At 47.4% G+C, this 26,882-nt stretch overlaps 1 pseudogene across 1 annotated transcript in view; it reads left to right on the top strand.

The window, feature by feature from the left end:
* The window catches only part of LOC146822430 (uncharacterized), a 69,585-nt pseudogene extending 46,052 nt beyond the window's left edge, over positions 1–23,533 (top strand). Inside the window, exon 2 of the transcript XR_014963300.1 lies at positions 11,138–23,533. The product of XR_014963300.1 is annotated as an uncharacterized LOC146822430 (transcript). The remainder of the gene's footprint in view (positions 1–11,137) is intronic.
* The last annotated feature ends 3,349 nt before the right edge of the window (positions 23,534–26,882 follow it).

The following is a 26,882-nucleotide window of genomic DNA, read 5'->3' as shown; positions in this document are numbered from 1 at the left end:
CTGGAATAAGTAGTAGCTTTACTGCTAACGGCTAGATGCCGCCTACGGACTGAAGCAAGTGCCAAGTATCTGCCTCGGACTTTCACTAATATAGAGGTGCATTGCCTCATGGAAAATTCCGGCCCGTAACCTGCCGCCCACCAAATTCTTGTACCTCCCCGTACCAAGGACACGTTCCCAGCCGGCCGGCCTGATGTAGTGTCTTCGGCATGAAGAAAAATACAATCCTTCGATAAGGGCCGGCCTGAACCGGTTCTCTCCAAGCGAATAACACCTCATAACTAAAACATTACATTTGACCTAGAAGCATCCCAAGCTGCCGGAGCAGAAAGAAAGATGGAGTCTCTCCCGTTTGAGGCCTACCAGGCCTGAATTCAGCACGGCTCCATGAAATACCCTCCCTACAGGACAGGTTATCCCTAATACTAACGAATCTATCCCCTAGGCTATGTGTGCAAGCCCTGATCCATGGGGAAGAGCACAGGATCATGTCGAAGTGCCTAGTAAACAGACTCCATTCACTACTCTAACCCTTAGACTTGGATGGTAAGAGACTGAAGTCACATTAATCACCCTTCAACACAAGAAGGCCGGGAAAATCGAGCAGTACAGGCGGGCCCGTATAGGCCGTGATTAATCGCAGCCAGCTGGGAGGCCCAATAGTACCGTTTGATATCCGGGAGGGCAATCCCTCCGTCATACCATGGGAGCGTCCGCTTTGCCAGGGCGATACGCGGCCTTCTGTCCCAGAACAGGCGGCATTGCAAACTCTCCACCTCACGGAAGTAGCGCGCTGGGACGAGGTCCATAGTGTTCTGCAACGCGTACAGGAAACGCGGCAGCGACATCATTTTAAACAATGCCGCCTGGCCGAGCGGCGAAAGCGGCAAGCGCCGCCAGCGCGCGACATCCTCTTTCAGGCGCTGGAGGGGGGGAAGCAAGTTCCGATCATACCGGGCCTCCGGGTCCAGAGTAATGAAGACACCCAGGTACCTAAATCCCTGTGGGGCGATCTGGATCGGACAGCCCCGCGGGAGGATAGGAGCCTCCCCGGAGAGAACATACACACACGATTTAGCCCAGTTGATGACAAGACCGGAGTTACGACCGAATGAATGCAAAACATCAACCAGTACTATGAGTGATTTACGTGGGGAAGCTAGGTACAAGAGGATGTCATCAGCGTATAGGGATACGCGGTCCTCATACTCGGGGGTCCAACGGAGACCACGAATTGAAGGATGCCACCGCAGCCACTCCGCCAGGGGCTCCAAGGCCAGCGCAAAAAGGAGCGGCGATAAGGGGCAGCCCTGCCGCGTGCCCCGGCCCAACTCGAACGGAGCCGATACTCTACCGTTCACCACCACCTGTGCCAATGGGCCCGAATACAGCAATTTGACCCAACTGATGAATCCTGCGCCAAAGCCAAACTTCGCAAGCATGTATGGCCATTCAAGCGTGTCAAACGCCATGGTGGCGTCCAAGGACGCCAAAATGGCCGGTTCCCGTATGGACGGCACACGTGCAAGCACCCCGTGCAAACGCCGCAAGTTAAGGGCTGTGTTGCGATGGGGAATAAAGCCGGACTGGTCCTGGTGAACCAAGTCGCCCACTACGCCGACCAGCCGATTGGCCAGTACCTTGGCGAGAATTTTGGGCTCCGCGTTCAGTAGCGAAATGGGCCGATAGGATGTAACCCGGTCCCGAGGTCTCCCCTCCTTGTGGATAACCACGATTGTAGCCAGACGCTGGTCCAGCGGGAGGGAGCCCACCGAGTGGGCCGCCAGGAACATAGCTCGGAGATGTGGTGCCAGCGTATCCGGTCGCAACTTGTATAACTCGATGGGGAGACCATTAGGACCCATGGCCTTGCCGGAAGCGACCGAGCGTATGGCGAGGGCGATTTCGTCGGAGGTTGGAGCGGCGTCCAACGACACTCTGTCCTCCTCCGAAAGGGAAGGCAGCGCGATATCCCTGAGCAGGGCACGGGAATCTTCTTCAGAGCGGGAAGACACCGGGGAATACACCCCACGGAAATAATCCGCGAAGCAGGAGACAATTTCTTCCGGCTCAGTAACACACACACCGTCCGTTTTCTCAATCAGCGGAACTACACGACTCGCTCTCTCTTTTTTGTCCAGCCACGCAATCAATTTACCAGCCTTATCACCCACATCATACAGTCTCCCCTGTTGCTCTCTACTGAGGCCCCTGGCCGCCTCCGTGACGAGGGCCCTATAGGCCGCTTGCTTGAGCTGGAGAACATGTAATGCGGCCTCCGTCACCCCATCTTCTAAATTACCCTCCAACTCGGCTATCTCAGCTTCCACCCGGGTCACCTCCTCCCTCTCGCGCCTCCGGGTGTGGGAAATCAGGGACAGGGCCTCACCTCGGAGTACTGTCTTGAATGCCTCCCACAGTGAGATAGCCGAAGGCACGGACCCCACATTCTCGTCAAAATAGCGCTGGAGGGATTTAATCAATTCAGCGCGAATGGTGGGGTCGCGCAGGTACCAGGAATTGATCGGGACCACCCTACCCTCACCCCTCGGAAAAACATCAAAGTGTAACAAAAGCGGGGAGTGGTCCGAGATACCCCGCGCCAAATGGCGCACCTCTCCCACCCTCCCAACATAGGCAGCCGGGACCAGGACATAATCTAGCCGTGAGAGACTACCATGGGCCCCCGAATGGAAGGTATACTGGAGCTGCATGGGATGTTTTAAACGCCAGCAATCCACCAATCCCAAAGTATCCAAGAGGCCAGATAGCCACGCTTGGGCCCGGGGGAGGTCCCTAGGGGGGTGACGATCCACAGTCCCGGAAACCACCGCATTGAAATCCCCCCCCACCACTAGAATCCCCCCCGGGAGGCCAAGGAGGAGGCACCCCAGGTCCGCAAAGGTAGTCGACTGCAGCCCCGGCGGGACGTATACTGACACAAAAACAACCACTTTGCCCTCCAGTCTTCCCACCAAGACCGTGTAACGTCCCCTGTCGTCATGGAGCACCTCATCAATCTCCAACGGGAGCGAGTTCTTAACCATGATGCCCACACCCCTTGAGCCAGACGTGAAGCCCGAATGGGCCACTAGGCGATAACCCCGCCGATTCATGGCGCAGAAGGAGTTGCCAATGAGGTGTGTCTCCTGCAGAAAAACTATATCGGGCGAGATTCGCTTCAAGAACTGCAGGACCACACCACGTTTAATCCTGTCCCCCAGTCCATTCACGTTCCAGGACAACAAAGTTAGTTCCCTACCCCCCATCATAGACAGAAGCCATCCATCGTCCCCCCGAGAGCACTATAGAGCTAACACAATGATACTTTTGCCTTGTGGTAAAAACGAAACACACCCCATCCCTACCCACCCGCCCCAACAAAACTCCCCCCTCCCTGCACCCCTGCATGAGCCCGGACAGCCCCCCCAACGTGCAGTGTGCCTGTCGCCCCATATACAGTAAAACTAGCTAAACCCCCTAGAGGAGGAAGGAGAACCCCCAGTAGACCCCACACAACCTCTATAGGAGGGGAAATTATACAGACAGACGCCTAAGCGAAAGTGGCATCATTTTTGTCCAGAGTGAGGCCCAATATGAACCCCTCAGTCTCGATCCAGCGTGCCGTCTCCCCCCGCCGCCCCCCCCCCGCCCCCTCGATCACGATCCCCAGACAGAGTGTCCAGCCAGTCCCCGGCCGCTTCGGGACGATCAAAAAAGTGCGTGCGACCCTCTACCTCCACTCGCAGCTTGGCTGGGAAGAGCATAGCGTATTTAAGGTTGAGGTCCCGAAGACGGCGTTTGACGCATAGGAAGCTCAGTCTCTGCTTCTGGACCGCTGGGGTGAAATCAGGGTAAAAGTTCACCTCCATATTGTCAAGTTTAACCGGCCCATGCAGTCTGGAGGCTTGCAGGATAGCGTCCCTGTCCCGAAAGTTGAAAATCCGGGCAATGAGAGGTCACGGAGGGGCTCCGACCTTCGGCCTTCCCCCGGGAACCCTGTGGGCCCTCTCCACGGCGAAGAATTTACTCAGCCCCCGTGGCTGGAGATGGGTGGCGATCAGGTCCTCCACAAATAGGTCCGCTGCCGCTTCCTCCCGTCCCTCGGGCACCCCGATGATGCGGATGTTATTCCTCCGGGCCCGACTCTCGGATTCCTCCAGGCGCCGATCCATAAGCGCGCTCGCCTGACTAAGCCGGCGCACCTCTGTTTGTAGTGCCGCCACCTCAGTCGTGAGGCCCGATGCGGTGTGGGCCAAAGAATCCACTCGGTCGTTGGTCTTAGAAAGATCGGCCCTCACAAGACCAACATCCACGAGGACCGAGTCGATCTTCTGTGCCAGTGTGTCGAACCGCTGGCCCACCGAGGCCTTCATCTCGGCAATGGCGCCCATGACATCCCGTAGAGTCAGATCCGCGGGCAGGTCCGGGGCATCAGGAGGGCCCTCAGGGGACTTGTGCGGTCCGCCGGGAGATCCCTTCTGGAGGGTATAGCGGTCCATACTGTTGGCCTGATGGACGGTGCCACGCCGGGTCGACTTGGTCTTTGCCCGGTCGCCATCTTGTTTCGTGGCCATGGCCACAAGTCTCCCAGTCGCACCAGCCACGTCGTAAAGGGCTAACAATCAGGGCCACGAGCTCCGGGGGGGCCACCTCAGGTCGGCGGGGCGGGTCACAGCCGGCGGGCAGGCAGGGTCTCCCAGCGAGGCCACACTAACACCAAGAGCCCCGCGACCCAGCCCTGCAGAGACGGCAAGGGGGGTGCGAAAGCGAAAGTGCGGGGTACGCGACTCTCCAGGCCCGGCCCGCCGCTGTTGTTCACTTTGTCACTGGGTCACCCCTCAGCGCAAATACGGGGTCTGGCGAGGAGAAGGCCGCAAACTTCAATCGGTGCTCACTCCGGTGTCCGAGGTCCGATTTGAAAACGGGAAACGGGTGCCACCTCAGCTCAGGCTCATCAACACAGTCCCCTCATCCGAGACAGGATAAATTCAGGATAGTCATAGGAGGTTGCGGAGGTCCCCCGGAGCCTCGCACCTACGCGGCCATCTTGGTTGCGCACTAGGCTCCTCCTCCGCTTGACTAGTTTTAACGCTGTTTTATTCTTGTGATCTATTTTTGCTACAAGTTTTTATGAATGTAACAAACGGTTTTATATGAACTTGTTAGACTTTGAATTATTGATGTACGATGTCTTTAATGATTTTGGTAATCGTAAGAAAGACCAAATTGACTGACTGACTGGCAAGCCATGTGTGACACTTGAGGAAAGAATAACCAGCACTCTTGGCAGGCAGCTTGTCTTCTCAAAATGCTTGTATTTTTAATAAGACAATAATCTAGTAATTCAATACATATCAATAACACATGCCTTCCTAGCTAGAGAGCATTTATTTTTTATAAATGTGAGTTTAATTTTGGATATGATTATTAGCATCAAAATGATGCCTGCTCTTCTTGTGGAAGCATTGTGATAATGCTTTCTAATTGTTTATTGTTGGGAAACGAAGCAGCATCTGTGAGGCCTGCACAAATAACATGACTACATTTGTCCTTCACTGGGAACCAAACACCCAATTGTAGCGCATGACCCTCAGAGGGTAGCGTTGCAGAGCAGTCTGAGGCGTACTCAAGGGAGGTGGTGTGGGCTGGTAATCGCCATTTGCAGGTGCACAAAAATAACGCTCAATAATTGATTGTCCAGTCTGTACTTTGCTTTATAAAAGTAAGAGTACATTTATTAAACACACACACTACTCAATACTATGCACCAATTTACAAATATATATAAGCTGTTGGAATTACTTTGTGACATTGCATAACCTCTCCACCCCTCCCGCAAAGGGGGGGTGGGGTCTAGTACCACCACTCCCATGTATGCACATCAACTTGCCCCCAATGCAGATAGCTGAACATAACCTGGAGCGAGGGCCCTGCGCACTGGCACCATCCCAGTGGCGACCCACCCCATTACCTCAACAAGCATTAAAAAGGGGTAAACCTGCCTTGGTGACACATGACCCTGACTGAGCATCTCCTACTGACCATAAAGTATGCACCTCTATATCTTAAGGGCTAGCAGTCTGGGGACTTCACCTAAGCGCAGCAGCAAGAATCCATGTTTACGCACACTTTAGAATGACAGTACTCATCACCTTGGTTGATCAATTGAATGCATTGCAATTACAGCCCCTAAGGGCGTCACAGATGAAATCACAGGATTGCGCATATACAGCTAGACACCCTAGCAGGACTGTCTGGCAACATAGCCCCCCTTGGCTTATAACATCTCCTTACACATGTGACTTACAGCCCCTTCAAAAGAAGTACTCCTGGCAACTACACTTCTCCTGCAGTGCGCCTCTTCACTTTAAAAGGAATCACAGGTAAAAGCATGGGATTACGTAAATACAGCCAGACCCCCTAGCAGGAATGTGACTTCCAGTCCACCTAAAAAGAAATAACCAATATCAAATGCATTTCGGTGCAATTACACCACTTCACCTCCAGGGGATGCCCTTCTCCAGACATCCCCAACTCAGCCCTTCACTCCATGATGCACTTCATAGTACCCCCTCAGCTGTAGAACATAAGTTCCAGCCTAGAAGGTGTTAAAGGCTGGCTGAGCCCTTGAGGGGTTATTCTTTCAGATGCCCTGTGAAACTTAGGGGTTGACTGTTCTTTATGCTGGGGAAAGACTGCGCTACTCCAGCAGCTCCCCCAGCACCTTTTCACAAGTGAGGGTGACCCCCCCTTCTCTGGGGGCCACAAAGCACCAAAACGGCAGATTTCCAAATGCCTGGCGAGGCATTATGGGGCGCTTCATGCTCCTCTTTACCAGCCCCAGCCACTGGGAACACTCTCCTCCGCCCTCAGGGTCTCTGATTCAGCAGGGTGCTGTATTCACTGGCTCCCTGCGCCAGCCTTTCGCCTGGCTCTCCTCCGTGGCCTCTCTTCTCCCTGCGCAGAGGCCACTGCGCACCGGTCCTGGGCTCTTCTTCTGGTGCTGTTAGGGTCCTGGGGCAGTCAGTGGGTCTCTCCTTCCAACTGCCCATTGCGCCAGGCTCCAGCACCTTCAGCCTCAGCAGACCACACCCCAGAGAGCTTCTCTTCCTGTGCAAGCACTTTTTAAAAGTTGAGTAGGGGGCTGGCAGGAAGTCTCTGTTGGTCCTATCAAACAGCGCCACATCACGTCCCTGCCCCTGCTCCCTCCTTCTTGTCCAGCCTCTGGGTTTGTTCAAACATGGCGTCATCCAGTGTCTCTGGCCACATGCTCCCCTTCCCCCAGTGCTGCCTTCACCTGGGTTCAGCTTGTTGCCTGGCACCCACCGACAGTGGTTGATGGATTGGCTTGTAGCTCCATCTATCTCCCTTCCTTGGAGGGAAGATCTTTGCTCAGGGAAGAAAGGGCATTAATCTAACCTGCCAGGGCCAGACCCCAGCCAGAGACTCAGAGAAATATGACATTTCAGGACGACCCAAAAGCAGTACAAATATGACTTTGGACTCTGCAGAATACTTATTTTCACCTCCAATACAATGGACTTTAGTGCGTGTTTGGAAACTGTAGGCCTTGTGGAAGTTAATCTAGCCATGGGCCCCACATTCCCTTAGGGGAATAATGAAGTGAAAACATAGTAAAACACACTGACTTTCCCTGGCATGTTTCTTTCCAGCGTATAAAGCCTATTCCATGTCCCCACCCAATACTGCATAAGTCCTGCCACACCATTCACTTTGTAGCTGCTCCTGGACTGCGCACGCTAGGAATCTCCCCTGTGCAGCCCATACACGTGTGCACACACATGTACACGTGTCTGCATGTAACCAGCCCGGTGTCCCTTACTCCAGCTGCTGCGCAGTGGCCTGGTCAAGCCAGGGGAACACAAGTAAAATCCCCATGCAGTCTCCTACATCCTGAGTTCACTGTGGGTGAGTCCCAACTTATGAGGCTCCCCCACAGTAAAAGCTCAACAATTAGGTGCTCAAAAAGTGAAAAATCTGGGCGGCCAATAGTGTCAGAACCACCTTCTAACATTTATAAATTAGGGTCACCCAACGCAGGTTTATGACGGCCAGACTACACACCCATTCTGGTTACCATTTTCATTAGCGCATGTAAATACGATTCAGGTGGATATTGTGAAAACCTGGCATGGCTCCACCCTCAAAGGCTTTACTGACCAGGTAGGTTTACATGATGACTCCATGTCATTGAGAATGCGATTCACCAGCACTGGGTTTTTCTTTTGCAATGCCCTTCCTTTGAAGCAATCCTCACTGCCCCTTCTCCCCTTAGCACTTTCTTTGTCTCCTTCACCTAAAGCACTCTGCTTGCCTTTCCTTTCCCTCCACTCGGGCACTAGCCTTTGCCCCTTCTCCTTGGCCCACCAAGGCACTCTATGCATCTCTATCACCTAGGGTGACCAACTGTCATTGGTGTAAATTTAGGACGATGAGAGTAAAAATTCAGGACACTTCTTTGCTACCTTTTAATGGGTTCTCACAGAGATACATCACTTCGGTTTTTCTTCAGCTGTATGTGCTAACTGTATCCCTGCCTCCCTGCAATATGCTCTCACTAGTTATCTTCGCTCCCACTGTGTGTCCATTGCATGCAACCCCAGTTTCTGTGCCTTGACGGGTGTTCATCCCCCTCTTCTTACCTTGTGCCTGGTTGATACCGCGTGCTCCAATGTGTGTGTGTCCACCCCCCATATGCACCCCCTTTGGCTGCCTTCATAACCTGTAATTCCTGTTTCTGCTTCAGCCCACATTGTCTACTGTAGCCCTGCTCATTGTGTCTCTGCTCCCCGTGCCTATGCATTCAGTGCATCTCCAGGGTTCTGTCTCCATGCTCATCCTATCTTTACTACCTCTAGCTATGTTTCATTAGTCTGTGCACAAACCTACCAGTTACAACCTTGAAATTTCTCTTTATTCTGCTCGTTGTGGGCCCCTAGGGATAATCGCACCAGATTCATAGCAGACATTCAACGGGGTGTTAAAAACCAGGTAAAATGAGCACCATCATACTGCTTAGCGTTTATTAAAAACCAACAAATAAAATAATCAGGTGACTTATTCTCTGGGGTTCAGTCTGTCCATTGTATACAATAAAGGACCTGTTCACACAGTGAGCACATAATTCATACATCCATTGCAGTTGTCATATATTTTAGACAGTCTGTAAAGCAAGTGATTACATCATCTGTGCTACTAGTAGCACAGATGATGTAACAGGTCCTTTATTGTATACAGATTTCTGAGTGGGGAACGACCTGTTCTCTGCCCCTTCAGCTCCTTATTGTGGTTTGTTCAGTATGTCCATACCCAGCATTTCCCTTTATGTAATAAAGCATTCTTGTTGTGTCCTTATTAACTGTATAGTATTCATTTGCTAAAACAAATCCAGGATTGCTTTAAACTGTATCCCAGTATGCCCCATACACCAGAAACACAATTGATACGATTGCTTATAAATTAATTGTAACACACGCAATTGCCATCACATCCATCCACTACTAAACGCATAAGTAACAAATATTTACACTAATAGCTCCAACTCTAACAAATGCGAGACCTATTGCATTGCAAATGCTTGTTCTTTCTTGATGTTGTGCAGCATTGGGAAAGCCTATATGTCGAAAAGGTGTGACTTCTTGACTTTGCCAAAGTGTGTTTATTGAGGCTGTAAACCTCCTTTTTCTTGTGTAGATCTGATCAGAGCCTCTGATCTCTGGAGTTACACTATGTGAAAGATGCTCAGATTATTGTCCCGGTCCTATCATGGGCTCTGATAGTATAAAGGACTCCCTTGCAGCAATTGATAATGTTTCCCACTGTTATTGTGATGCTCTGTGTTGTGTGGTCCATTCACTGGAAAAGGCTCTGTTAGACCTGACAGTCTTAGGGTGGTCTTTCCCCAACTTTTTACCTGCCTCCCTCCATTTTCTGTGCTTGTTTTTTATGGCTTTAGGACTCTGCACCCGTTACCACTCCTAATCAGTGCTAAAGTGTTTTTGCTCTCTCCCCTAATGGGCTCATACGCAGTTGGCCTATTTAATTTGCTTATAAGTCCCTAGTAAAGTGCACTACATAGTCCCAGGGTCTGCAAATTATTTGCTGCTAGTTGGCTACAAGACTGACTGCAACCCACAAATGCAGCCTAAAACCATGTCTCGGGCCTGCCACTGCAGTGCCTGTGTGTGAAGTTTACCGCCCCATCGACTTGGCATTTAAAACTACTATCCATGCCTAAAACTCCCGTTTTATTACCTATAAGTCGCCCCTAAGGAAGGCACTTGGTAACCCAAAGGACAGGACGCTATGTGAGTAAAAGGCAGAACATATACTTCTATGTTTTACATGTCCTGGTAGTGACAAACAGCTCAATGACTTTTTCACTGCTGTAAGGCCCACTCCTCTCATTGGCTAGAACTGGGAATTCCTTAGAATACCTTTAAGCTGTAATTCCTGATTGGAAAGGAGTAGCCTTTTCATGTTTCATATCTTTTCTATGGTAATGATAAATCCTCTTTCCTGGTAAAGTCGGAGTTAACATTACTATTTTAGAAAGCCACAGACACTGCAAGGGTGGAGTGTGATTTTGCACTTATCTGCATCCCGATGGGTCTTTCAGGGCAGATGGGAGGAAGGGGCCCACTCTTAGCCTTCACAGGGTAGTAGACTGACTCCATACAAAGGAATGTTAACTCCCTTTGATAGTCTGGAGTGAGTGCTGGGATTCAAAGAGATACTGGTGCACTTCAAAACCACTCTTTGAAGTTTTGCTCACATCAAAGACACATTTAAACGTAAGTGCTGAGTCTCTGGCCCCCATCAAATCCGACACTTATGGATCTACATAGAGCCGCTGTCAGAAGAATTGTGGTGCTGCACAAAAGACTCAACTGGAGTCTTGGTTTCTCCTTGAGTCCACACTCCGCGATAGGAGGGCGTCAAGGAAGGATCGTATGCCCTTGCTCTGCCTATTGCATCTTTACATTGAAAGTGCAATCTAGACTTTCTTCAGTGCACTTGTCTATGTAGTCAATTAAATGTCTCATTAAATGCCAATAGAGTTTCGTGATGGACCCACCATTTAAGCTTATCCAGTGGTTTTTTTTTTCAACAGGTGAAATAAATGCAGTAATGAACAAAAAAGGTGAAGGCATTAAACATCGCTTGTGTAGGAAGTGATGTAAAAACAGTGCACCTCGAAATTTCTTCCCTTGAAGGCTAATGCCTCGCCAAAGTTTGTTTCTAAAGCAGAAAACCCAAACTGCTCAATGTGGTCTGTACTTGGCTCTTAGGGATCACCTGATCTACATTGACGAAATAACACACTGACATACTGAAGCAAGTCTGATAAGGTTCTCATTTCGAAGGAATAGCTAACCTGGATCAGAAAGAACACACAGAAGAAAAACCGTATGAATATCTAGAAAGTGACAACACATTTATTAGGGAGAGAAAGAGCAAGTGCAACATCAGAAAATCATACTGGAGAGGAACCATATTTCAATGACTGACTGAAAAAGTGTTCTTTGCAAAGAAAGACCTAATGCAGCATCAGAGTGTCCACGTAGAGGAGAAAGCATATCAATGTACAGTATGTAATAAAGTGTTCAGATGGAAGCAGAACCTAAAGCTGCATCAAAAAATCCACATTGGGGAGAAGCCGTATGAATGTACAGAATGTGACAAAGCATTTATAACAATTGGACGGCTAAACCAACATCACAAAATCCACACTGGGGAGAAACCATATAAATGTACAGAATGTGACAAAGCATTTGTAAGAAGTGAAAAGCTAAAACAACATCACAAAATCCACACTGGGGAGAAACCATATAAATGTACAGAATGTGACAAAGTATTTGTAACAAATGGAAACCTAAAACAACATCTGAAATTCCACACTGGGGAGAAACCATATAAATGTACAGAATGTGACGCGGCATTTATTACTAGTGGAGACCTAATAAATCACCAGAAAGTACACACTGGGGAGAAACCGTATAAATGTACAGAGTGCGACAAAGCATTTATTAGAAATAAACACCTAAAGCAACATCAGAAAATCCACACTGGGGAGAAACCGTATAAATGTACAGAGTGCGACAAAGCATTTAGAACAATGGGAGAGCTGAAGCGACATCAGAAAACCCACAATGGAGAAAAACCATATAAATGTACAGAATGTAATGAAGTGTTCAGATGGGGGCCGAGCTTAAAGCTACATCAGAAAATTCACACTGGAGAGAAACCTTATAAATGTACAGAATGTGACAAAGCATTTGTAACAAATGACAAGCTAAAACAACATCACAAAATCCACACTGGGGAGAAACCATATAAATGTACAGAATGTGACAAAGCATTTGGTACAAATGGAAGCCTAAAACAACATCTGAAATTCCACACTGGGGAGAAACCATATAATTGTACAGAATGTGACACGGCATTTATTACTAGTGGACACCTAATAAATCATCAGAAAGTACACACTGGGGAGAAACCGTATAAATGTACAGAGTGCGACAAAGCATTTATTAGAAATGGACAGCTAAAGCAACATCAGAAAATCCACACTGGGGAGAAACCACATCAATGTACAGAATGTGACAAAGCATTTGTAACAAATGAATACCTAAAACGACATCACAGAATCCACACTGGGGAGAAACCGTATAAATGTACAGAGTGCGACAAAGCATTTATTAGAAATGGACAGCTAAAGCAACATCAGAAAATTCACACTGGGGAGAAACCGTATAAATGTACAGAGTGCGACAAAGCATTTAGAACAATTGGAGAGCTGAAGCGACATCAGAAAACCCACAATGGAGAAAAACCATATAAATGTACAGAATGTAATGAAGTGTTCAGATGGGGGCCGAACTTAAAGCTACATCAGAAAATCCACACTGGAGAGAAACCTTATAAATGTACAGAATGTGACAAAGCATTTGTAACAAATGAAAAGCTAAAACAACATCACAAAATCCACACTGGGGAGAAACCATATAAATGTACAGAATGTGACAAAGCATTTGTAACAAATGGAAACCTAAAACGACATCTGAAATTCCACACTGGGGAGAAACCATATAAATGTACAGAATGTGACACGGCATTTATTACTAGTGGAGACCTAATAAATCATCAGAAAGTACACACTGGGGAGAAACCGTATAAATGTACAGAGTGCGACAAAGCATTTATTAGAAATAGACAGCTAAAGCAACATCAGAAAATCCACACTGGTGAGAAACCACATCAATGTACAGAATGTGACAAAGCATTTGTAACAAATGAATACCTAAAACGACATCACAGAATCCACACTGGGGAGAAACCATATAAATGTACGGAATGTGATAAGGCATTTTTTACTGGTGGAAACCTTATAAGACACCAGAACTTACACACTGGGGAGAAATCGTATAAATGTACAGAGTGTGGCAAAGCATATATAACAATTGGAGCGATGAAGCGACATCAGAAAACCCACACTGGAGAGAGATCATATCCATGTACAGAATGTGACAAATCATTTATATCAAAAGGAGAGCTAAAGCAACATCTGAAAATCCACACTGGAGAGAAACCATATAAATGTACAGAATGTGACAAAGCATTTGTAAGAAATGAACAGCTAAAACATCATCACAAAATCCACACTGGGGAGAAACTATATACATGTCCGGAATGTGATAAGGCATTTATTACTGGTGGAAACCTAATAAGACACCAGAACTTACACACAGGGGGAAACCATATAAAATAAATGTACAGAGTGTGACAAAGCATATATAACCATTGGAGCGATGAAGCGACATCAGAAAACCCACACTGGGGAGAAACCATATCAATGTATAGATTGTGACCAAGCATTTATAACCAATACAGAGCTAAAGCGACATCAGAAAATCCACACAGGGGAGAAATCATATCAATGTACAGAATGTGGCAAAGCATTTATAAAATATAGACAGCATTAGAAAATCCCCACCGGAGAGAGACCATTCAACTGCACTGAATGTGCGAAGGCATTTATTAGGAAGTCTCATCTAATGCAACATCAGATAGTCCACGTAGGAGAGAAACCCTATGAATATACCTTATTATAAACCTGACGCCCTTTTTCTTACTGAGACTTGGCTCCATGATGGCTCTGGGCCGGATATTGTTGAGGCTCTCCCCTCTGACTATGTCATTGTCAGGAGCGATAGGAGTATGGGAAGAGGCGGCGGGATCGGGATTATTTTTAAATCTGTTTATTCTTGTAAATTTGAGTCCCAATCCCTCCCAGGTTGCGAGTCCGCTTTATTTAAACTTGCTATTTCTTCGCAACTTACCATTTCTGGCCTACTCATTTATCGCCCCCCTGGCTATGCTAAACTTTGGTCATCCTCCCTGCCAGATTTAATTGGCCCTTTCATTCTACACGCTGCTAATTTTCTGATTTTGGGCTATCTTAACCTTCATTTGGAAGACCTAACGATTTCGGACAACTCTACTCTTCTAGCCGATCTGGAAGCCCTTGGCTTGTCTCTCCACAATAAGGGACCTACACATCAAGCAGGCCATTTACTAGACCCTATTTTTTCAAATCTTCCCTTTGTATGTAACTGCCCTGCTCTGCCCCTAAGCTGGTCTGATCATTATGCGGTCCACTTCCAACTTAAGGTTCTTGACTCTCCAGTGTCTCGGCCTATATTTAACTCGGGGAGTAAGAGACCCTGGCACAAGCTGAAACTAGACACGTTAAATGATCTTCTTGAAGGGAATCTTCCAGATATGACACTTCCACTCACCGCTTTAAACAAGGCAATATCGGACTGGTTACTCTCCTCTATAAACCTTTGCCTGCCTCCCTCGTCAAAAATTTGTTCTTCCCATCGCACCCCAGTTCCATGGTTTAATGAAGACTTGAAGATTCTAAAATCACAATGCAAAGTCTTAGAAAGAAAGTGGCGAAACTGTTATGCTCCTAACTGTAAAATTGACTATAAGACAGCTCTTCATAAATATCATGCTGCCTGTAAGGCAACAAGAGCAATGCATATTTCCAAAACCATTACTAACTCATTGAACAAACCTCAAGTTCTGTTCTCAATGGTTAAAAAACTGTCAGGGGCAAATACTCTTCCTGTACCACAGGCCTTAGATGCCACCAAATACAACAACATTGCCAATTTTTTTACTGAGAAGGTGAAGACAATATATAATAAATGTGTTCCTACTTTGTCTCAGGATTCAAATCCGTCTGACACAGATACGATGTACATGGATTCCCCCCCTGACACAGTGCAAATGGATTCCCTTTTTGACACAGTGAAAATTTCACAGTGGCCTCTCCTTAATGAGGAATCATTTAATTACTGCCTATCCAAGGTAAATTCAGCTCCCCTCAGGACCAGCTAATATTTTAAAACTACTTTCCCCTACCATTTTGGGACTTTGTAGAGACCTCCTAAAAACCTCAATATGTGAGTCACATGTTCCAATGGATTGGAAACATGCGATGGTGATTCCTCTCCTGAAAAAACCCAACGCCGATTCCTCGGTCCTAGCGAATTACCGCCCTATTTCACTTCTACCAGTATTTTCTAAAATTCTGGAAAAACATGTCAATTTTCACTTATCCACTCACATTGAAAAATCTGGTTATCTGCACCCTTCTCAATCGGGCTTCAGAACACACCACCCTACTGAAACTACCCTTTTGGGAGTAACTGAAAAACTACGACATTGCTTAGATCAGGGTGAGACCATGGCGCTCATTTTATTAGATCTGAGCGCAGCTTTTGACACCGTGTCTCACCCTATCCTGCTGAAATCTCTTCAGTTAGCAGGTGTGGAAGGCTCAGCCTTGCTCTGGCTGTCCTCTTTTCTTAGCGACCGTTCTTTTCAGGTATTCTCTTCTGGTTTTTCTTCCACCTCTCGAGCTTCTGCATATGGGGTCCCACAGGGTTCTACTTTGAGTCCACTACTTTTTAATATCTATGTGCGTCCCCTTGCTTCCATCGTTGAGGACGCAGGGCTCACCCTATACTCCTATGCAGATGACACTCAAATAATTTTTTCCTTATCCTCTTCTAAAGACAATACGATATCTTCTCTAAAGAATGGTCTGCTTCAAGTTTCGAAATGGATGAATACCAACTGCCTTAAATTAAACGGGGACAAAACGGAGGTCATCATCTTGGGGAAAGATAAACATCTTTGGGACTATTCTCATTGGCCTCAAGAAATGGGTCTATTTCCTCAGCCGGTAACCCAAGCCCGTAATTTAGGTTTCATTATTGACAGCCAACTTTCCATTCGGCAACAAGCAGTGAGCACTGTGGGTACCTGCTTTTCTATACTAAAATGGCTGCGCAAAATAATTTGGATGCTTCCTTTTTCCACACAAAGAACCGTAGTCCAATCCCTTATCATGTCTTGATTCGACTACAGAAACATTCTCTACTTAGGCTGCAATAAGGAACTTTTGAGGAGGCTGCAAATGGTCCAAAATTCTGCAGCACGCCTTCTCTGCCACATTGCAAGGAGAGCCTCGGTTACTCCTTTTTTGCAGGATCTCCATTGGCTCTGCATTGGCAATCGCATTAAATTCAAAGCTCTTTGTCATATTTTCAAAATAAAGCAAGGTGCAGCTCCAGTGTATTTACGGGAACTCATCTGCCCTTACACACCGCATCGCGCTCTGCGCTCCTCTGCCCAGGGTAACCTTACGCTTCCCAGGTTCAAATTGACAAGAATGGGCGGACGCTCCTTCTCATACCTTGGACCAAAACTTTGGAATTCCCTTCCTAATCATGTGAAGCAGGTACCTTCTTATTTAAAATTTCGCCGAGACATTAAGACCTGGCTCTTCACTCAGCAATTGGCCTAGTTACTTAGTCTGATTCAGACTTACCTGCGCCGGGAAACCCTAATAGGGTAGCTGCGCGCCTAACAAAATCAATAATAATAATAATGTACATAATGCAACAAGACATTTATTACTAGGCAAAGATAAATACTACATCGGAAATTCCACACTGGTGAGAAACGATATGGCTGTACTGAATGTGACTTAGCAGTTATTACAAAGCGAAGTTTAAAAATACATCTGAATGTTCACACATGAAAGAAACCATATAATTGTACAAAATGTGACAAAGCATTTATTCCAAATGGAGGGTGACAATTCAACTGCATCGCATGTGACAAGGTATTATAAAGGGAGAGTTAAAGCAATATCAGCGTCCACACTGGGGAGAAACCACATGAATTTACAGAATGTGACACCGGACTCCGCCAGATCGTGACCGAACCCACGCACTCAGCAGGACACAACCTCGACCACCTCTTCACAACAGGAACATCCATCACCTTCAGCCAAACCACCGAACTCCCTTGGAATGACCATTGATGCATCCACTTCACTTTCGGAACACCCACCATCCACAGACACCAGCTTCTCCTCCCACGAAGAAACTGGACCAGAATCACAGATGACCAGCTCACCTCCTCACTCAGCAACTCCACCCCAACCATCGTGGAAAACGACGACCCGAACATCGCACCCCAAACACTGCACAGATAGATCACCATAGCCCCCTCAAGAAAAACACCCATGCCAAGAAAGCCAGATGGTTTACCACCAAACTTCGAGATTCCAGATGCACTTGCCGCCGCCTCGAAATGGCCTGGAGGAACACCAAATCCACAACGACTTCAGAGCCGCCAACAACGCCCACTGCCAACTCATCAGAAAAACGAGGAAAAATGCGATTGAAGACAGAATCTCCACTCATGCGCACAACAGCAAATACCTCTTCAACATCATCAAGGAGTTCGCCCAACCCACCAGCGAGTCCACCGACATCCCTTCCTCCCAAGACCTCTGCGACAAACTCAGCACCTTTTTCCACCACAAAATCAAGAGCATCTATGACAACTTAGACGAAGAGAACCAACACACTGAACCCTCACCAACCACCCCCGATGTCCTAAAGCCAGCGATTGACAACTGGACAGCCCTCACCACTGAAGACACACTGAAGACAATGAAGTCAATCCACTCCGGAGCCCCCACAGACCCCTGCTCCCACCACATCTTCAACAGAGCCACCGGCACCATTGCACCCATGCTCCGCCACACCATCAACCGCTCCCTGGCGACCGCCTCGTTCCCCGATTACTGGAAACATGCCGAGATCAACCCCCTCCGGAAAAAACCCTCGGCTGACCCACCGACCTCAAACTACAGACCCATCTCCCTGTCCCTGTTCCCAGCGAAAGTCCTTGAGAAAGCCATCAACAGACAACTCGCCACATTCATCGAAGAACACGACCTCGATTCCTCCCAATCCGGCATCAGAAAAAAACACAGTATGGAAACCGCCCTCCTCGCCGCAACAGACATCCGCACCCTACTAGACAAAGGAGAAACAGTAGTCCGTGACCTCTCAGCGGCGTTCGACAGTCTCACCGCACAGTAATATGCAGATTCTCTAACGCAGGGATCCAGGACAAGGCCCTCAACTGGATCCGCTCCTGTCCACACGAACGCAGCGGGTTGGACTCCCCACCCCCCCTTTCCTCCCTGACCCTACACCAACCACCTGCTAAGTGCCCCAGGAGTCCTCCCTCAGCCCTACGCTCTACGTCTACATGGCTCCACTCACCCCATCATCAGAACCTACGTACTCAACATTGTGTCATACGAACATGACACCCAACTCATCCTCTCCCTATCCAATGAACCCAACACCGCCAGACGCAACTTTCGAGAAGGCATGGAAGCCGTCGCCAAATGGATGAAAAACAGCTGCCTACAACCAAACACCAACAAAACAGAAGTACTCATCATGGGCCCAAACCTCGATGCCTAGAACGACACCTGATGGCCTCCCACCCTTTGAAGCCCGCCCACCCCCACGGACCATGCACGCAACCTGGGAGTCATCCTGGACTCTGAGCTCAAAATGGACCTCCAGGTCAACTCCGTCTCGTCGTCCTGCTTCCACACCCTCTGCCTCCTACGTAAGACCTTCAAATGGATCCCCCTCGAACACAGAAAGACTGCCACTCATGCCCTAGTCACCAGCAGACTCGACTACAGCAACGCACTCTACGCCGGAATAAACAAAAACCTCACCTGCAAGCTACAGAACATCCAGAATGCTGCTGCAAGACTGGTCCTCCACCTACCAAGACACTGCCACATCTCCCAGCACCTGCACACACTCCACTGGCTCCCCATCGAGGCTAGAGTCCCCTTCAAGATGCTCACCCATGCACACAAGGCCCTCCACAACACTGGACCAGCATATCTGAACAGCCGACTCAAATTCCATTCACCCCAAAGGACCATATGATCAGCCCAGCTCTCCTACGCCGTGGTCCCCCGCACCGGAAAGGCCAGATTCGGAGGCCGCTGTTTTGCCTTCCTCTTGGCCAAAGCCTGGAACGCTCTTCCGCTCCACCTCAGATAGACATCACTCCCCATCTTTACAAGAAACCTCAAAACCTGGCTCTTTGACTTATCCCCTCCTTGATAGACTGGAACCTGTACCCCCAGCGCCTTTGAGACCCTTACGGGTGAGTAGTCACGCTCAACAAGCCTATGATTGATACATTAGAATGCAAAATGTAATACAAGATCAGGAAGTTCACACAGGGGAGAAAACATATGTATGTACTGAATGCCACAAAGCATTTATAATAAATGGAAGTGACATCCGAAAATCTACATGGCAAGAAATCCAATGTATGTACAGAGTTTAAGAAAGACTTCCACAGGAAAAATAAGCTAATGCAGCATAAACAAATCCACACCAGGGAGAAACCCTATTAATGAATATAATGTGACAAGGGATCGATGACAAAACAAAATGTAATATGTCAGAATGTTCACACAGGGAAGAAACTCTATAAATGTAGTGAATGTGACCATGCACTCATAAATTGAGAACTAACTCGACATCAAAAGTCAACCCTGAAGACCGCACTGAATTTAGCAAGGCATTTATTGGCAAGTGTGAGTTAAAACCGCATCAGAAAGTCTCCACTGAGAAAAATCTATATGACTGTACAGAATCAATCAATGGGTATTAAGTGCGGCAAATCATCAGTGAGGTTCTTAAGGCGCTGGGTGAGGAGTTGTTGTCCTGAGTGGCCGATCAGTTGAACAGCCAGGTCTTGACCTTTCCAGATTCAGTGATGAGGCAGATCTCAGGTGCAAGGGGAGTTCATTCCAGGTCTTTGCTGCCAGGTGATAGTAAGAGCGGCCTCCGTGCCGGGTGCTTTAGACTCTAGAAGTTTAAGCGAGGAAGAGGGAGGCGGAATGCAGGTGTCTGGTGGGGAGCCATCTAAAGATCTTGGTGCGCATGCGCATTGTAAGGAAGCAGATGGCGGAGATCATGTTGATTTGCTTCTTCATGAAGAGCTTGTTGTCCAGGACAATGCTGGAGCCATGCGTTGCTTCAAGGAGATGCATGGGTACTGAAGTCTTGTCCGTGTTCAGTTTTAGGCAGTTGTGCTTCATCCAGTCGGTGATGTTGGCAGTGCACCTATGTAAGTTGTCTGGAGTTGGTGAGGTGGGTCTAGTCGGTGTAGAAGATGACCTTCAGCCCGTGCGAACTGACAATGTTGGCTAGGGGTGTCATGTAAGTGTAGAAGAAGGGGGGCTACCGGAGGATCCTTGTGGGGCACCGCAGATGATGTCCTTGGGTTCAGGAGTAGGGCGATAGTCAGATTGAGTTTTTCTGGTGAGGTAGGAGCAGATCCATTTGAGGTAATTTCTTTGGATTCCGATGTGGTGGAGTTTGTCGATGAGGATCTGGTGGGAGACCATGTTTAAGGCAGCTGAGAGGTCAAGGAAGATGAGGGCTGCAGTCTCACTGCGGTTCAGGAGGGCTCTGGTGTCATCTATGGCTGCTATCAGGGCGGTGTCTGTGCTTTGATTTGCTCGGAAGCCAAACTGGGAGGAGTCCAGGAGGTTGTTGTGCTCCAAGTGTCTGGTCAGCTGCCTCTGGATCGACCTCCTGAAGACTTTGGCCGGAAACAAGAGCAGGGGTATCAGTCTGCTCTAGGTCTGCTGAAGGTTTTTTCAGGAGGGGTTGCACTTCTGCGTGTTACCACTCTTCTGGGAAGGAGGCCATGGCGATGGATCTGTTCAGTGGTTTTGTGAGCGCTAAGCTGATCACCTTGCTCCTAAGGTTAAAGATAAGGTGGGGGCATGGATCAGTGGGTACCCCAGAGTGCATCTACTTAATTATAGAGGTGGTGTCTTGTACGATGAGGAGGTCCCAGGAACCGGCTGGAGGTCAGAGTTAGTGCCAGTGTGTGTGAGGAGGTCGAGGCTGTCACTGGCGGAGAGCTGAGATTCAAAATTCCTGTAGATGATGGCGATCTTCTAATGGAAGTTGTCAGCAAGCATGTCGCACCGATCCCAGAAGGGAGTTATGATATTCTCGGTGGACGCAGGGTGGCTGAATTCCCTAACGATGGTGAAGAGCTCATTGCTGTGGTTTGAGCTGATCTCTATGCAGCATGTGAGGGCACTCTTCTTTAAGGAGGAGGTGGTAGTGGTTGATCGATGTCCTGAAGGTGGTGTAGTGCACTGGATCCTTACTGGTACTCCATCTTCTTTCTAGCCAATGACAGTCTCATTGAGATGTCTGAAGTTCCGGGGTAAACAAGTTGACACACTTTGCGGATTCTCTGCTCTTGTTCGGCTCAGCGAGGGTTATATAGTCGGTGATCCAGGCTGTGAAATTCTTGATGGCCTGTTTAAGGTCTGGAGCTGTGTCCGGTCAGTTGGCATGGAGAGTGTTGTTCAGTTCTCGTCTGAGACAGTTTTCAAGTTGCGCTGAGGTGTGCTGGGTGGTTTGGCGTTGGTTTCTGTAGCATTGGGACCTGTGATGGCGAAGTAGACAATGGAGTGGTCAGTCCAGGTGAGTTCTGTGACATGGTAGTACTCGATTGTTTTGCTGGAGATGAAGCTGGAGTCAAGCATGTTCCCTACGATGTGCATTGGGTCGATGATGAGTTGGATGAGGCCAATGTTGCTCATGCTTTCTATTAAGTTGTCAGTGCTGGCATCGCTAAGGTCTTCCATGTGGTAGTTGAGATCTGCTAAGAATATATAGTGTTCGGAGGCTCTGGCGAGTTGGGTGATGAAGCAAGGAATGGCTTTGCAGAACCTGGGTGAGTTCCTGGAGAATGTGACAGTGTTCTTAATGAAGTAACTGTATGAATGTACAGAAAGTGACGAGGCATTTACTAGAAGGGCACCGCACAGCCAATGTACCATAGGAAAGCCCACCCTGGGGAGGAACCATATAAAGGGCCATGGGTATGCCCAGTTGTGGGTCCCGGGCTCACTTTGCACTGGATTCAATCTAACTGATGAGGGGTGATACCCCGAAACCAGTCCCAGGATGCTTGTTTATGGTCAAGGGAGGACCTGGCTTTGCAGTTCGAGCTGGACTGTTCCCATGAGGAGCAAAGAAAATGATTTCCATATGGCTAGGTCTTAACTGGTGTGGCATGGTGAGCAAAAGAACAATGGATTTAAACCAGATCTCTTGACTTGTTGTATCCCTCATATGGATCCTAATATAGATTGTATCTAAACATGCCCTTATATAGGCATAACTCATATTATCCTTATTTAGGCTTAGAAATCCCAATCCTTATTTAGGCATGAGCCATGCACTCCAAATATAGGCATGGTCTTTCACCTATATTCGACCACCTTCCACGTGACAACTAGTTCTTGGAATCAGACCCTTACACTCCAGGGATTCTCCCCCGCACAGGATTATTGATTTTTCCAAGAACTCGTGTATCATGCATGAACCACTAATCCCTTAGGGTTCATTCCTGGCGTCTTCCTCTGCACAACATTACGTCAATGCTAACAAACAATAGCACCTTTTGGGAATAAATATTCACCCTTTGCCCAAGCAAATTAGAGGAGAGCTCGAATTCAGAGGAGCCCGTTATTCCCGGCCTGACGCACTGACAAGAGACACTGCCATCCTGCACGCAGAGATCCAGCTCCCTGTGTTCTGACTCCCTTCACGTGGTGTTGGGGTTCGAGACCAGGGAAGAGATTCCACAACTCTCTCATTCCTAGGTATGGAGCTGACTAGAACCTAGAGGGGACTCTTGGCATCCTATACTATAGAATATCATCCTATATCATACAGCACCTACTTCTCTCCTTGTCCTACACTTAGGTTAGGTACACTTGGGTAGAATTAGGAACGCATCTCATGAGTATCCGTACTTTTAGCCACATGTTTTTATGTATACAAATGTATTCATAAGTATTGAACAATGCTAGAACTATACTATTTTTTTATGCTGATAACGCTGTGATTATATATCTTGCATACTGTCTTCTGATTGTATCTTGCATACCGTCTTCTGATTGTATCTTGCATACTGTCTTCTGATTGTAATAGCTCATATCTTTTACACGAGAAAACTGACTGTTCAATAAATACTTATTGAAACACCCGTCTGTTATTTCTGTGTAACTCTGAGAAACCAAACTTGCACGATTAGCTGAGCAAAACGTTATCTAGTGTTTCCATGATTCTGAGGGATCAGGGTTTTTCATGTTCCTGTGGTTGCCAGAAACTATTCCCTTCTTGTCGTCAAGAAGTTTCTAGTGGACTCTGAGCTAGCTGGTACACGATAAGCGAGGTTAGCATTCTCGATGGGGGCAGACTGACTCCGTCCTCTGCCAAACCTGTAGTGTATGTTATCGCGACGCGCAGAACCTATTTAGGGAAATAGGAACTACACGACATGGCGTCCAACGTCAACGTTTGGGAAGGCACCAATTTAACAGAAGATACTGAGTAGCTCAGTCGGGCTTTTCTCAGAGACCCTTACTCACATACTCCAAAGACATCTGGAGTGGGTAAAGAAAGGTCCGCCGCAGCTTAGTGGGAAAATCCTATGTATTGGCTGTTGGTTTTTATCAATATTGAAGGACACAGTGTTCCAAAAATTGTAAACCTTATCTTTGTTTCCTTGAAACCCAGTTTGTGTACTAAACACAATGTCAGGGGTGGAAAATACAGATCCGATCCTCCAAGCTGCCGCACAAGACAGAAGTTTAGAGGAAGGAGACGATGGGTAGGAAGTAATACCTCAAAATAAAAGAAAAGCCCTTACGGTTAAACTTATAAAATATGGTCTTATCATCTAGGGGTGGTAGAGTAGTCTTTGTGATAGAGGCACACAAGGCATTTCAGACAGAGGAATGCAGTAACACATTGCTTTCATCACTTCAAAGAGGATGAAGCACCCGCGGAATATACTCCTTACGAGGATATTGAAGTTCCACTTACATACCAGGAACATTTTACCTGGTTTAATGGCACCCTAACACATACTAAAGACATAACAAGGCTCGGTCTATTAGGAAGACCAGGAGCTACATGGCCGATTGTAGCCGGCTATACACCACATCCGGACATTGAAACAATTACACCAGGTGAATTACTAATTCAAATGAAAGAATTAATAAAAATCTATAGACAAATAGTACTATATGTCATTAGGACATTAACAGTTCAGCCACCATTGGTTATACCAAATGCTGCCCCTCAATAGGGGAGTACACTCAAAATGACTCCACAGACTTTACACGCAGTCATGGGTAAAATCCCCACAACACGTGAACAAATTCCATTCTGAATAGCCCAAAAAATTACACAGATTGAAGCTGTATTTCCAAATACCAGCCCTTATGAAAAACACAGAATGTTAACAATCTGCTTGCCAATGGGGCTCACACCACATCTGCAGGACTACACCATTTGGGGAAAAGTCTTTGCCGCAATATATACTAAAACTCATGGTATACCCTCTCTAGCAATGATACCAGATGTCCTAAACCAAATTCAAAACAAATACAGGGCAGAACCTGCCCTGAATTTAGGTATGAAATTACTAAATAATTTCGACCAGGTATCCACCATAATATTATCCAATATTAACCCTTTGCGTGCGTCGGATGGACCCCGGCCGTCCGACGTCACGGTGGGCGTGTGCGGAGGAGGGCCCCTGGCCGTCCTAACCACGCCCACTCATAAATCACCCACACCGCGGCGGAATTCGCGCCGCGGTCAACGGGTTAAAAGAGAAGAAGCATCAGTGGGAATCCGCCAACGCCTAACGGAGTTCGACTTAATCGAACAACCACAAGAACTACCCAGAATTATAGAACAATCATATGCAGAATTAGGAAGAGACTGTTTGGGTGGAAAAGCATCAAAACCACAATTGTCAGAAAGTCCTGAGAAGGACATTTTTAAACAAAATACTGCACCTTCTGAAAAGAAGTGGGAAACTTATATACAAAATACTAAACAGATAAGATTTCAATCCCGAGGTTGGTCTCCTCAAAGGTAGCCCTCTGGAAAGAGGTATAACCTCAGGAATAGGGATAATTTGAAGAAACCGGACAGGTATCAGGATAGTGATACACGTTCTTCTCATTCCTTTATCCGAAAGAAGAGCAAAGTCAGACCACAAAGGAGAAAACACCGAGTCGAAAGACAAACAGCACGTTCAGGAGAATAAAACAAAACCTCAATTCATCAGGAAAAAGGTAGCAGGTCTGAAAATCAGACATGCAGAGAATCCTGAGGACACAGCTACTGAACGGGGAATGGGCTCAGACGAGGCTGGACAGTGTGGCAGAAATCTCAATAGCTCGCCAGAACCTGAAGGAACTTCTGGAGATAGTGGACCTGAATGAATACGTCACAGTAGATACTGCTGATACCAGGGTTACTGCTCCACAAAGGTTATATGAAATAACACTCCGAATCGAGGGAGAAAGCCCATGAAAATTAAAGGGGTATTCTGGGAAAGACTATCAAAGGGTTATAATATCCTGCTAGCTGAATGTGATTGGCCACCAGTATTTGTCAGGGAGTGCCCACATGGCGAGGACATAATTGTGCCAGCCTTCTCCGACCTAATCCCAATTCCCTTAAATACACACATGCCAGGAAATGGGCAATTGCCCAGGCCCTAGCATAATACAAAAACCATGTTGGATGGGATGAGGATTCATCCCACCACATAATATCATTAAAAAATGAACCAACTGCACAAAGGCAGTACCCAATGAAGCAAGAAGCTAAAAAGCAGGTCAGGGAGATCTTAGATCAATTTGAATACCAGGGGGTGATTGAAATTTGCACCTCATCAATGAACAATCCTTTGTTTCCTGTGGCAAAACCAGACAATACATAGCTTCTAGTTTTGGATTACAGAGATTTAAACACATGTTCAACACTTGCCTGCCAAATGCACACAGTGCAGCATTAATGAATAACATTGTGCGGAAAAAATACAAAACAACATTAGATATCTTGTTAGACCTGGCACCATTGGCGTGGGTCACCCTTCCATTTTTGTCTGTGCCTCAATGTATTTTTGTGCTGGTGTTAGCTGCTCAGGGCCCTGTGACACTGCCATCCAGTGCCACAGGGCTAGTGCTCCCGATGGGAAAATGTATTATGTGAATTGACTTCCATGTTTGGCTATTTGGTTTACTATCAGTCCCTAGTAGAGTGCACCAGGGGTGCCAAGGGCTTGTAAAGTCAAATGCTGCTGGTGGGCTTGCAGCACTGTTTGTGCCACCCACAGAAGCAGCCTGGTAAAATGTATCTAAGGTCTGCCATTGCAGAACCTGCGTGCAGTCTGGTACTGTCATGCTGACTGGGCAAATGTCCCCACTTGCCAGTCCCTAACCCTTCCCTTACCTTCATATTAGTCACCCCTATGGTAGGCCCTAGGGCAGGGTGCATTGTAAGGATAAGGTAGGACATGCCCTGAGG

This window comes from Triturus cristatus, chromosome 6 (genome assembly GCF_964204655.1).
Source record: "Triturus cristatus chromosome 6, aTriCri1.1, whole genome shotgun sequence".
Taxonomy (NCBI): Eukaryota; Metazoa; Chordata; class Amphibia; order Caudata; family Salamandridae; genus Triturus; species Triturus cristatus.
The sequence above is the reverse complement of the archived record's forward strand: the minus strand, read 5'-3'. Positions and strand labels throughout refer to the sequence as shown.